Source organism: Megalops cyprinoides, chromosome 7, assembly GCF_013368585.1.
Source record: "Megalops cyprinoides isolate fMegCyp1 chromosome 7, fMegCyp1.pri, whole genome shotgun sequence".
NCBI classification, from domain to species: Eukaryota; Metazoa; Chordata; class Actinopteri; order Elopiformes; family Megalopidae; genus Megalops; species Megalops cyprinoides.
The window spans coordinates 30250077-30265079 of record NC_050589.1 but is presented as its reverse complement, the minus strand read 5'-3'; positions in this window follow the sequence as shown (position 1 = coordinate 30265079).

Genomic DNA, 15003 nt, shown 5'->3' with positions numbered 1-15003 from the left:
TCTGCCCATCAGCCCACAGACTACTGTCTACAGACTACAGTCTTATCCCTATATAGGTAGAATAAGCAATACAAGCCATTGACATATCTGAAATATCTGTCTATAAATATCATAATATCCACTGTTTCACTTTTTCCTGCATCAGAACTTTCTTGATAGCTTGAAATATGTGTCCGTTCCTGAACTGAAATCTAGACGAGGAAAGCATCCAGTCAGCAAAATTAACCAGGTGGAATCAAGGCCATCTACATTTCAGTTTTGACTGGCTGGGAGGCAGCACTCATCTACCTTGGCCAATCCCTTCTAATCTTACGTGTTCAACATAACATCAAAAGAGTATCAACAACTGTTACTATTTCCTATTCTATCACTTCAAACTTGGTTTGAAATGCATGTTATTCCACTTTCTGCCAAAGATACCAGGAGGGCCTCTGCCTGGAACATTGGGCAGATCCCTGTTGATGAAATGCCTTAAAGCCACTGATACTGTATACATATATTATGCATGTATGTGTATACTGTACATGCATATGGGTAGTGTGAGAATTGGTGGTGTACCAATTGATGGGTGAACTGACACCAGCTTTATTCTGTTCTCATACCTCCAACCCTGACATCAAAGGGAGCACATGCATTAAACAAATATAATATGATACAGTAATATCACAAACCTATGACTTCAAGTTCTTCACAAGAGGTGATACAATTGCTTGATCATAAGAAAGCCCTGAGTTCTAATGTTGAATTGATGGCTTAGCTGATTTATGCAGTACATAGCACAAAAGCCTTTGCCCCTATGGATGACCTTTTTCTTGTGATGTATCTGTGGACCTTAAAATGTCAAGCACAGTCTTGTATGGAAAATGACTATGGTTTTCTAGGCCAAAGAAACACAATAAATGCCAGAACAGCCTTAGCTCAACTCAGATGTAACACTGGGTGACATTGCCCTCTAGAATAAGGACAACAATATTATTGGTCCCTTTTGTAAAGAATCTGGGTCTTTAGTTCAGCTAAATAATGGAATCATTTTATTGTCCTTATCAAACACCTTATGCACTGCAACTTGTATAGTTGATACATCATCCATTTATACAGCTGGATATTTCCTAAAGCAATTCAGATTAACCCTTTCGTATGTAAGTTCTAAATCATTTCCAACTGCCCCCCCCCCCCTCGTGACTTATTTTATGCTATGTAGTGCACGTGTTACATTACGTGGTTCGTTATGTTTCACTAGTGTTTCGTAGTTTTCACTGCCGCATTTGCTATACTTTCTAACGTTAAATCACTGTTTCCTCAAAGCTAACATAGAATTTTTCCAATTTGGGAGTCAGAACTACATACTGCTTATACTTGTTACACTGCTGCAAGTTATGTAAATCAACACTGAAAAATAAATAATCATTTCATGTGAAAAAGCAGTGGGTTTAGAACCCATGTTGCTTTGTTGCATTACTTGTGAATAGGCATTCTAATCTAGTGTTCTAATCATACCGGTTTGACCGTACACTGTAGGGACCACTGTTGAATGATCACACCAGTTTGACCGTACATGTGAAAGGGTTAAAAACCTTGCTCAAGGGTATAGCAACAGCATACCACCTCAACCTGGACAAATGACCCAGCAACCTTTAAGGTACTGAGATCAACACTATCACTGTCTTGCCTGTGGTCAGTCGGTGGGAACGACCATTCCTCTCAGATCAACCAGAGGAATGAAAGACAGAGACAGAGATGGAGGAAGACTGCGATGAACCACAGCCAGCTGAGTCTGTCCCTGTGTGTCTGTCTCTGCCAGCCTGGGATTAGCATTTAGTACATCAACAAGCACCTCCCAGACTTCAAGGCAGGACACAGCCCCCTCCACCCCAGTACCTTGTCTCTTCCTTTGTTTCTCTTATCACTCAGGAGAGAGATAATGAGGGGCAGATTTACCATTATTACCGCCATTAGAGCCATCCCTCGCTATTTGGCCCTGTCCGCTCATTCATGCAGTGATGAAGAGAGGCCCATGCTCAAGGCGGATGTTTGACATGTTTTTCGTAGTGGCACATCTCAGAAGTGGACGACCATCCCTCTCCCTCCTCCCAATCGCCCCTTCCACCCTAAGGTTATGTCTACGAGGCGTCAGCTCTGGAGAAAATTAGGGACCAGAAGCAGGGCTGCTCAACTGATGTTTGCCGGAGGCAATTAATTTGTGGAGGATCCTACTGCTGCATGCATGATCATGCCATGAAACTATAACACAAGTGGTCTCAGGGACTTGAAAGTCACATGCTGTTGAAGTCCCCATTGACCACAAATGCAAGAATGCAATGCTACTGTTATTTGATTTTTCACCCAGTGAAAATTCATCCCTTGGAAAGCCTTGTGAGGTTCCATGGGAAATATTTCTTAACATGCAAGACAAATTCCTCAAAAGGAAATACAGTTCAGTTTTATTTTTCTTTTTAACTTTTTTGGACTGCGGCAGTAGCAAGCAATGTTTAAATGAGTGCGGTTTAGGTTATCGGCTCAGCCCAAAAAGTAGAGATTATATTGCTATTTAGGAGTTACATTTAGGAAACAATAAATCACTTTTGGCAATTTAGACCAAAACAGATTAATAATGGAAGGAGGGGATTGGTTCAGATAATCACATTACCCAAGGTGCACCTTGATTTATGCGAATACACAATGAGATAAAACATTAAATCCAGACTGTTTGTAAATAAATGATAAAGAGCCAAGATGAAGTTTCGTCTGCAAATATTAGCATTTCAGGGGCTCCATGACACAAGTTGTGTTTTGCTTTCTAATAAACAGTAAACAGGAAATCAACAAAACAAAATGCTCTGCTTTTGCAACACTACACATAAAGAAAAATATCTAGAAAACAGAAAAACAGAAAAATAAAAAACTGGATCTTTCCGCTTCCTATCCTTGCTACATACATGTAGAAAGAGAACTTCACAGAACCTAAGGTGTGTAGCATAGCTGAAATGTACTTAAGTTGGTGGGAGCAACCACAAAAACACATTTGGATACAAAAAATGAACCAAACAAAGACATTAATGCAACAAAAACACATCTGATCTCATAATTACAGTGCCCACACCCAAAGCACAACATGAGGCAGTTTCAGGAAAAAAAAAACATGTTTGGTGTCTAATGACTTTAAAGCAAAGTTTATTTGTTCTGATAAAATGAACGGGTAATGCAAATTTAAAATTATTGTTGCATGCAATAGCTGAGGGGGGACATACAGCTTCGAAAGAAGCTTGTCGTATAGTCTGCCACATTCCTCTACAATCAGTGCGTGACAGTAGCACAGTTACTTCAGGGTGGGTTGGTTGTAGCTTTAGCTTACTAAGCAGCTTCCATAACACTGCCACGGACTGTCACAAACTGTACAACCAAGACTGAATGCGGCTTAACTGAAACCACAGTGCCGTGGAAAATGATATTTCCCGTCGTTTCAGATTTACTCAGCTTACTGTCAATGCTGCTTTTGTAAAAACGCATAAAACACAGCAAAAGCTTGCTCTAAATAAAAGAATTGTTCAGTTTTTGGTGCAATTGTGTAACTTAATGGGGTCTATGGCTTAATCAGTCTATGGCTCATTATTCCTAGTTAATAAGCTACACACTGCATGTTAATTTTACAATTTAAGCAATGTATGAAGACATCTCCACAGAATATATACATTAGGTTTTGCCTTTTTCATACACATAATCAATTGTATGTGTGCTTCACATTGTTACACATGATACATAAAATCAATGTACAGCCAGTTAATAAATGTGTAAGGACATTTATAACATACACACAACTAGTACTCATATGAGCTCCAAACGAAAGTCCAGAACAATTATCCATGATATTGGATTATCTATTAATTTCTTTACACTAAGCTCTTACAAGAAATAGCTCTTTGTTATATGAACAATTTTGACTCCATCACCCATCATTTTCTCTCAGATTAGACACAAGAAACACAAGAAAACTCTTGCACGTCATGTTTAACTGAGAGGTGTGGAAAAGGGAACAGACCAATGCAAAAAGATAATGACAGCCCAGATAAAGAGCATGAGTATTTTACCACCTATTCACTTGGGTGACATTGTTACCCCTGGCATAAATCAAAGTGAAAAGAGATATTAGGACTGCCTTTTGTGTCATAGACATCTTTCTATAAATAGCACACAGAAACAGAGGGCAAAGTTGTGAAATATGTCACAGAGGTACTCCTGTGGAAAAGGTTCTTGTTGTTTGTTTATACTGCACCCCTCATTGAAGCAGCAGTATGTTAGCAATGTTACAGTACGTTGAAAGAGCCCCAATGTTTACCCTCAGCTCTAATTTTAGACATTTGCTCAGCAAAAGTTATTTTGGACATCAGTTTTTCACAGGCTTGTTTTGTGGATGATATGTTTGATTTTCCAATTGGCTATCATACTGAGGCTAACATACTGCTTTCTCATTTTTGTGAAACATACTGTTCATGATGATTAAAAATTTACATCTGATAAACACACATGTTTCAGACTCATGTTATATATTTATACTGTTCTATAGAAATAAAGGGGGGAAAACTACAGTGACACTTCAATAAACCCAAAGACAATTATTGTCCAAAATGGAAGAGGTGATGGACAAATACTTAGGAAATATTCAAAAGACTGTTTTTAAGGTTAAAATGACCATGAAACTAAATAAGACTAAGACTAAGTAAGAACACTTGAACACACACACGTAAGCACACAGCAGAAATGGCGAGGGCAAAAGAAAGAACCACATATAAATTGGACACGACGACGTCTCCAATCCAGGCCCGTCTGTGCAATTGTCTCTAATTATGACACTGATTCACAGAAGTCTGCATTCCACTGCTTCTTATGGTTGTCCAGCAGTGCGTCTAGGAGCCTGGGGACCCATTAACACGATACTAATCTCATCGGATGGCTCCAGAGACAGTCTTCTCTGTCTCCAAATCGCAACCCGTCCCAATTCAAAGGATGAGATGTAGAACCAAACGAACAGAACGATCCCCCGCCCAAACCCCCACCCTCACCAGTACCAACATCCCTGAGGAAATCAGGAGACACTCTTAAGACATTCTGTTCCTCATGTTTTCTTCTTCTGTTTCATGTGTAGTGTGGAAAATGCCAAAGAAAATGTCAAAAAGTGGCACCACTTTATGGTTAAGTATAACCCTGGCTCAATAAATTTTAATCCTGATGCTAAAATGATGTTATTTATATCTTTTATTTACATTTTTAAATCTGTCTATTTTGGCATTTCATTTTTAAAATGTGTTTCAAAATGAAAATGAGGATGAGAGAAACAGAGGCAAAAGATTGGATGAAATACATCAAAGACATGCCAGATAACATGAAAATGTTAACGATACAGGACATGATCATTTTAAATGACATAACAGCTCATTGTTAGCCCATTGTGTATTCATCGTCGATCTTCAAATCGAGCCTTAAAACTCAAACTGCACAACAACACAATCAAACAATGACGTAACTGTGGAAAAATTGTCCTGCCTGTGTTTTCAGGCTTCCTGTATCACGGTCACATCAGACATGATGACACTGCATTGTGTGCCATTACAGAGCATTGTCTGTTTTTGTTTGTTTCCACAGGATATTGTCTTTGGGCCAAATGAAGACACCATATGACTGTCCACAGCTCTGTCTGAACCTGATATAAAGACAGAAAAGCAAGCTGCTCGTCCCCTTGCTTTTGACTGTTGACATTGCCTTGAAAAGATCAGTTTCAAAAGCTGTTGATAGCATGTTTATAAAACGCTTGATTGTCAAGTCATCTGTGAATATATACAAGTGTAATTGCATCCACACGTATAATAAGACACTAATTCTTTCAGAATGGCCTAATCTGTGGTTGAGCCGATTCAATGATGCGTTTAGTTTAGAATAATTTGTGTGATAATAGAAAAGTATTCAAGAATGATAATCAAAATAATGACTCAACACGTATTTGGAAATGGCTGTTTATAAATACCAGTCATAGTGGTACTTCAAACATGTTTTACTGGATGGACACCAAATGTTAGACAGTTCTCGTGAATTTCTGCATGTCTGGAAGTTGGACGATAAGGTCGCTACCCTCCCTTTTGGGAAATGATTTGAGTCTTTTTTAGCTCTCTGCAGGATTGCAATTGTGGCATTTCGGCTGGAATGAGGCACTGATTTGTTCAAAACAAATCTCCTTATAATGGAAGCATTTGACAGGATCAAAGGCTGCCCAGAATTACCGTACGCAGAGCTCTGGGCAGCCCTTTCTCGGTCCTGATTCTGGGGGCACACAGTGCACAGTGGTTTCTGTGCCAGTTGAGCTCTTCACTAATTAGCTTTGATTGAGCTATTAATGCAGTCACTCGAGAAACTTTTGGGTTGAGAAAAAAGCAATGAGTGGCCATCCCTGCTTCATGGTACGTCCTCGAGAGATACGGACTCCCTCATCTGTCTGATGGCATGTCTCAGATCTGTTGGAGCCACACCTTTGCTGAACATGCGGGCAGAGGGCCTCAGAGGGCAGTCTCCGCTTGACCACATGTCATCACATCACGCTGTGATCAGCCACCCCGAAGACGGTTTGACGTGATGGATTTCTGCACGGTTATCTCTGCAGTATCGCGCCTGTCCTCCACTGGGGCAAGTCCGCGACTGCTGCAAGATGCAACATGTCCTGTGCACACCCTTTGATGGTGAGTGCAGAGTGAAATCCAATCAAATTAAGGACACATTCTTGCAAAGTTAAAATTCAGTGAAATTTTAAACTAGTTGGGGTCCAGGGGAAGGGGTTTATAAGGGGGTTGGGGCCAGGAAGGTTGATTCCCAAGTGTAATGATCATGGTACAAATTCCTCAAAAATGGGGGTGAGAGACAGAACAAGAGCTCCGAGTTATGCATCAACATGACTTCTGTTTTTCAAAACAGCCAGACAGGTACAAGCTATCAGATGGCACTGAATCTGAAGGTATCCCTTCCACTCTCATTCATGTCATGCTCAAAGAGAAGTCTCAGTGACTTTCCAGCATCCTGGACCTTGTCATACACAAACTACAGAAGCTCTACTGGGACAAATTTTCCACATTGAAAAATGTAACCTATAATAATACATTTTAGTGTGTCACCCTGTGAGTCGTGTTATCCACATCAGATTGTTCAAATTGCTTTGACTCTCCCCTTACAGATAATATTTTTAAAAACAAGCAGCATCCTTTTAGCTCATTATTGACAGTCTGTGGCTGCCTGGCAAGGACTTTGGACAGACAGAAGGATGCTGCTAGAAAAGAAAGATGAGACGTAGGCCCTCATTCTTGGCAGGATCTTGCCTCCAGGTCTGAGGAACCGCTTTCACCCTTGGTGCGGCAGAATTTATCGGAAAAATCCATCGCCGAGCGCGGTCTCTGTGTACTTTGCTCATTCCAGAGCTCCACGAAGCTGGACATTGTAACGTAAGCTTTGAAAGGACTGTCAGGATCATTTAGCCAGCCCTAACCGAATAAGGCTTGTCTTGAGAAAAAGAAGAAAGGAGTAAAAAAAGCAGCACATGTGACTCATTTATTGTGTTTCCCAGGCTTCCTCTGTTGGGACAAAGATGATTGGGTTGGTACCGTAGTAACAGGTTTGTTGGAGGCTCGATATCAGTAGCCCTGTGACTGCTAGGGGCTGTTTAGAGTAACTTAGGTTGCCATGAAAAAATCTATGGCATGTAAAAGACATACTGTAGTGGAACTTGCTGTCTCAAGGGGAGAGAGGCTCTGTGTCTGCCCTGTGCTCAATAGAGGAGCTTGCTATCTCAAGGGGAGAGAGCCACAGTGTCTGCTATGGTAGCCTTGTTTAGAAGAGCTGAAAAACAGAAGAGTAGCCTGGAGTGTGCACTCCAGGACTGCATTCAGCTCTCACCTCAGATTGTACCCTATCTCGGGGCATTTCCTTAAAGTAGTGAAAAGCGATTAGTCCCTCAGGATGGGGGTGATTACAGATTTTCATCAGTCTTGATTTGCTGGTGTTTTGCTGTCATTGTCATCTTTGTTGATGTTCTGTGGTCCTCTGTTGCTGGTTTCAGTTTTGACAGTTTATTCACAGATTTAAATGATATGGAAATGATCCATGAAAAATGGTGCAATGCTTGATCTAAGCCTAGAAGGTTTAACACTCATATCCTTTCCATGGCTTTATCCACACCCTTCCTGCCCCTCCCAGTGTCACCTTTGCACCTCATCCCCACAGATATACATATAAAATCAGATATATAGTATCAGCTGTCTGGTGGAACAGTCTAATAAAAGGCATGAAAATACAGTATCATATGCAACACTGATCTTGTGTGTACAGTTTTAAGGTAGAGCAAACAAACTCCTTGACATCGCTCCCCATCTTCTGAGTGTCACTCAGTAAACAATTGGGGTGTCTCATCACAGCGGATGTGGCGTCAGGAAAAGAGGAATCTGCTCATTAACACACATTTAAAGCTACAAGGCCAACTATGCTGGTTTACACCATTAAGGGCTGGCAGGAATCTCATGCATCCACAATGGGGCCATTCACAAAGCTCCCCTTTTTTTCAGAGGGAAAAAAATGGTGGCTCTAAGCAGTCGGGCAGTTGTAATTTGCGATCACTCAGCTTGTCTGATGCTGATAATGGGGCGATGGGAAATTCCTTGTCAGGGGGAGTTGCGGCATGGGGGCATTTTGCAATCGCCGGGCGCTGGAGGAGCGAATGAGTCGCGGCATGCTCGCATAGCTGTCGTTAGGTGCGCTGAAGGAAAAACACAGCCCCCGAACCTGACGTGCGTGCTGCGTGCAGGGCCGCATGGGCAATTAGAGACGAGCGCCGCGTGGAATGCCACGAAGGTATGGCAGCTGACGTTCTACAACCACAGTCAGTCTCAGATTTCAGAGGTCAGTCACCCTTACCGCATAAACAGGGGAAGATGTACATGCACATACACGGGGATCACAGGTCTGTGGCAAAAACATGACTGGCAATGACCAAAGGACCCCTTAGTGAGGGGAATTAGATTTTGTTGTGTGCAACAGCACACAAACAGTCCTCAGCATCTTGGTCTTGAGGTTAAAGTCAAGTCAAGTCAAGTTTATTTATAAAGCACATTTAAAAACAACAGCAGTTGACCAAAGTGCTGTACAACCGGAATAGCAAAAAACCGTAAGACAACACAATAAAACAGAGAGACTAGTTAAAATTCAAAAAAGACAATAAATAAAAACAATGAGATCATAGTAATAAAACAAAAGAAAAAGCTATTCTCATACTGAGTTAAAAGCCAAGGAATAAAAATGTGTTTTAAGATGGGATTTAAAAACAAGCAGTGTAGGGGCCAGCCTTACATGCAGAGGCAACTCGTTCCAGAGTTTAGGGGCTATAACTGCAAAGACACGATCTCCCCTATGCTTCAACCTTGATTTTGGGACAACTAAAAGGAACTGGTCAGCCGACCTGAGTGACCTTGATGGGACGTGTGGTTGTAATAGGTCAGAAAGATAGGTTGGAGCAAGCCCATTTAACGATTTATAGACGAACAATAAAATCTTAATATGAATCCTAAAACGTACAGGGAGCCAATGAAGGGAGGCAAGTACAGGGGTGATGAGCTCTTGCTTGCATGTTAAAATGCCTTGCATATAGACTGTGTGCATATTCCAATATATAATATGGGGACATAATTCATTCTAACATATTAAAAGATTAAATAACATATATTATATTATATTATATTATTCATCCTATAATACAATAGTACAGTCATCTCTTATTATAGTAAGCATCAGCGTAGACGTGTTTTCCCCTCCTTCCAACAGATCATTGTCATCACCTCTGCTCATCCGTTCTTCCACACATCTGAGGGGTGGTTCCTTTCATTCAGGGTGTACATCCGATTGAAACTACTTAAATGCTGGCACAAGGGTGGTGGCGTGCCAACAAAAATTAAGTGCAGTGTACTGTGTCCTTACTGAAGGCCCAGTGGCCACAGAGAAACAATGGAGCAACCGGAATACCACTGTCTCCTCATGTCCTGTCATCACCAAGCTGCAGGCTCACTTTTTAAACTGTCAGGTCTGGAATACCAGGATGATACAGATAATGGCTTTTGCTAGCAGTCCGTGACAAATTTCAAATGACATATCATCTCCATAAACTAACAGCTTGAAAGTTCGCTTGTCCTTGATTGGTATTTCCCTCAGCCATTGTCATTTGGCATAGTCAGTGTCAAAGCATTACTGCAGCATGCGTGAAATATCTTTCACAGAACTGAATATTCTCTCTCTGAGATAGACAGTGTTGCAAGACAGTGTTGCAATTTACATTTTCTCTCTTTGTAGATCTACCCATCCTGAGCTGACCTTGTTTGAATATGTGCCGGTCCCTTGTTATCATAACTAGCACGGTCAATACGCACCTGCAGCATGACATACATCACAGTAAAGGTGCACAAATGGAGGTAAGGTGTCTAATTGATGACAGTCTTTTGCACTGTGTGCCTACAACTGCCAAAATACAAAAAACAAGGAGACAATATGATATTATTGTTCCATTCTTGAGGGAAGCATTCAGGTGACAGACCTTACTAACCAGCAACCATCTTTACAATGCCTCTGATGCTGCTCAGTGTTTGGTCCTGTAGAGCACAGAACTTAAATGCCAAGTTTCATTTCAGTAACCGTCACCCTCATGCAGCTAGTAGGCAGAGTATTTCATATGCTGCGCAAGATTCGTCTGGTAATGAGTCTCGCCATTTAGGAATTTGGTGTCAATTTAATGCTTCGCATATGAAATATAACTGCACAATTATCCACCCTCCATTGTCATGAGGTCAGCTCATACAATATTAATACGTCTAGGCATGTGAGCTTTATTGCACTGCATTAGTTATAGCGGTCACATTATGGGCCTGCATTCTCTTGCATTGGGTTTCATGGGTAACCCCTGGAGGTAATCACAGAGACCAGTGCGTGTCACCAACGATGACACAGGCGCCTTGCGGGACAGGGAGTCATTCAGGTATGAAGAGGCGTCGCACTTTCTTGCCTTTTGCAGGACGGGACCTGTCCCCCAGTGCCAGAACCTTGCATCATTTGCACCTAATTTCAGCCGTACTGTTTTAATCGTGGGTGCTGGGGATTCTGGTAGGGCATTGGATTAAACCAGAGGGTCACGGGATCTAATTCCCGTCTGAAGAAAGGGTTTTGTGCCTTCATGCGAGGCCTCAACAATTCCTGAAAAAATCCAGGTACATGCACTGTAAGCACACAATATCAAATATGAACCATGATTTGTAAAATGCAATCATTATTTTGATAACATTTAATGCTACACATAGCATATTAGGATAAAGCGCAAACAAATGGTGCCTAAAATTTAAACTAGTAAGGTACCATAGTGTAGATCAACTACTGGATCTTTGTAGTCTTCATTTAATAACTACTGTATTCAGATTGTGAACCACATGTTTATTTGAACATTTGAACATTTATGGACATTTTCATACAGTAGATAATATTACAGTAGGTAATATTTGTCTCATTGTGATAAAAACATTGTGTGGTTAACAGCCACATATTACTGAAGGGAAAGTTTGAAAGTCAAAATACATTTGCTCTTCCTTTTATTAAAACCCTTGGCCATTTTGGCTGTTTTATTCCACCCATTTCACTGTTTTGTTACATCCATGAGAAAAGATTAGTTATTTTAGCATTCCATCCCTAATGCTTCACCCTCCTGGTACAGTTTGTGTGAGTCTTAGGAATTCTCCCATTAGAGGCTCTTATTAACGCATTCATGCATTGATGCTAATACGCTCATACAAGTGCCTGTACCAGTATTTGTGCAGCAGAGGCTAAAAGCTGCTTACCGGTACCTTGTGATATAAAGACCACCCAAGACAGAAACCCATAAGTAATTATTGAAACTCTATGATGATGGCTCCACAGACAGTCCTACACTGCTATCAGCATGCACCACAGCTATGGTCTCTCTTGGGCTGTAAACAAGCTGAACTGTCCTAATGCATCTATGGTCTGAATGACTCCTATAGATCGAAATTCTGGAGGAACTTGTTCCAGACCAAAAAATGACCTAGCACTTCAGGAACGTAGGGCTGTTTTTTTTTTGCGAGCGGAATTTATCCATACATCTTGAAAGGAAGGGGACAAATATGCTTAAGTAAGAGCTTTTCCCTGATACAAGCTTTGTTTTTGTATTGCTAATGCATGGATTCACCACACTTACCCAAACAATTACAGCACATATGAATAATTATCACACAGGGTAATCTTGAGGGAATTAAGCGAAATTTTTCCACGTCTCATAGGCTTGAAAATACATGCAAGAAAACGCACTGTTTGCACCAGGTTTCCAAAGTCCATGCATAAAACAGTTTAAATGCAGTTAAAGACGTGTCAGGTTTCATTACATTTTACAACTGTTGCATTTTGGCAACTCACAATCCCACTGTACAGAAGGACTGCGATTACATGTTCAGCATTTATAGACAAATTTTGAACAGCGCCAATGAAAATGGGCAGATGCCAAGAGGAAAGCCACCTCAATCGAGTGTATAATTCCAGACAAATGACAAGAGGCATCTCACTGATGTAAATGAAGTTGAATTTGGCTGTCATGTACTGGAACACTTTGGAATCAAACAAAGGGCTTGTGTCCCTTCCCCCTCAAAAGTAGCTCTCTTTGTTTTTACTCAAAAACCGATTTGTTTCAACATCTTCCAACTGTTGCCAGCATAAGTGAAGAAAACAAAAGAGTAAACTGACACTAGATAAGGGCTTGGGACCGCAATGGTTTAAATGTTTCACGTGACTGGAAACCCGCAGGTCTGGCAGCTGACAGCCAAGGAAATATTGTCTCATTTGAAAACTCTTTTTCTTTTCAGACATTGAATGCTAAAGGACATTTAAAAGGTTTGGTTTCAAAGAGCTCAGCCTGGTGTTTGGGGTAACACACAGTCAACTTGGCAAGCCAGTTCTGTTCACTGAGGCAGTTTAGGATATTTACTGTACTCATAAAGCAAATATGCCTTTTCCCCTTCATTCCTCTGTAGATGTTAAATGCTGAGAAATCAAAATTTCACTCAGACTCATTCAATAATGTTGAGTCATAGAATAAACAGATAAAAATGACTGAGAATGAAATGGGGAGGCAAGGAATAGATGAAAGAAGAAAAACTGAAGAATAGTTAATAAAAATATATTAAAAATCCAACAGATGAAAATGAATACAAATGAGATGAAAAATGAAAAGTGATTATACAGTTCTCTGAAAAGTAATTTTCAGATTGTATTTTATTTTTTCGGGTTTTCTTCTTTATTTTTAATGTTGTTCAGGTTTTTCCCACTCAGCCATAAATATGTTGACGATTTATTTCAACAAGAAGAACAAATACAGTTTCATTACCTCCAATACATTACTTCCTGTCTATTCTCTGGTCTATCTTGTGTAAGGTCAATTTTATTATTTCCTGTAAAGTTTCTATTGTTTAACCAAACAGTAGCCAACATCTTAAAAATGCGCTCACAATATCAGATATAAGCTGAAAAAGAATGAAAATAAACAGAAATTGCTGAAGATATTTTAATTTTTATCAACATATAATGGCTGCATTACAATATGACTCACACTGAGATACTTAGAAAACAAATTGATACAGAATATATGTGATTTTATTTGTATGTGCTCCAATCAGATATTCTGTTGAACTCATAAAGTATGACTCTGTGCCAAAAGGTCTGTGCGAACAACACCTGAAATGACGAAACAAAAATGATACCTGCCACATGCCACTGACATAAAGTTTTTCTTATTAAAATCTGTGGATATTTAGAAACATAAATACTATGTATGTCTGATCTAAATTGTATTGATAAAATGTGCATATCTGAAATAATGAGCATAATTTATAATCAACTTGATAATAAATTTAACTTAACACACAACCTTTAACTGGTTAAAAAACACATTAACAAAAATAATGGTCACTATATCAAAGTAAATAATATGCTTTTTACAGTTTACATATTTTGCATACTTAATGAAAAGCTTAGCTCTGCAGTAATGCCTGTTCCTGTCTTTTACTTTGTTGCAGCAGTGAAAGCATCAAAGTCTGATTCAGGGTGATTCAACTGACCGGTCAGTCTCATTTAAAAAATGACCTGTAATCAGAGATTACCACTGTGCAGCTTCTGGTGGTTTTTGATTTTTTGCTTGCATAGGAACCATTTTGGGGGCCATTTTGTTTAGCGTTGGCCAATACCTGCCATACGTTTGCATGAAACGTCAGAATATTGCTGCAGGTAGGACATTTAGACGGCACTGTTCTGAATTGTTTAGGGTTCTGGGTTTAATTTGCATTAATTTCTCTGAACTTAACCACTGTTGTATGTTTGATAGCTTGTGTATTGTTTGTATGAATTCACTTGAAAAACCCTTGTTCCTCAGATTGATAATCATTCTGTGCTTTCAACCATAGGTTGTTGGAAATGATGTATTACCCAACGGGGGACTACATAACTGTGGGAGCCCACCCACCTATCCAACACAGCTGACCAACAACATGCATGATCACACCAAAATAGAAAAAAAAAACACATGCGACTAACATGGAACAAAATATGGGATAAATCAGCAATCCATGAATGTGTTTGATAAATAGTATTCAGTTTTGTACAAGCTCCAGCATCTTAATGTTTGAAGAACTACACTCAGATTGTGAGCATACTGCACATTTCAGCATTCTAGCATCTCTTGATAGGTTGCTATGGTTCTCTCACCCACTATCCTGACTGCTTTGACAATGCTTTGTGTGTTACCAGGACACTAGCAGAGTTTCTTTCTAGACAAAACAGTTTTTTACAGGACAGAGGGAAACAGCAAAGCTATCCATTGACTTCTGTTCACACCTTGAGGAATATCAGTCAGTGTCATTTTCAGCCTCCTTTGTCCATTCATTT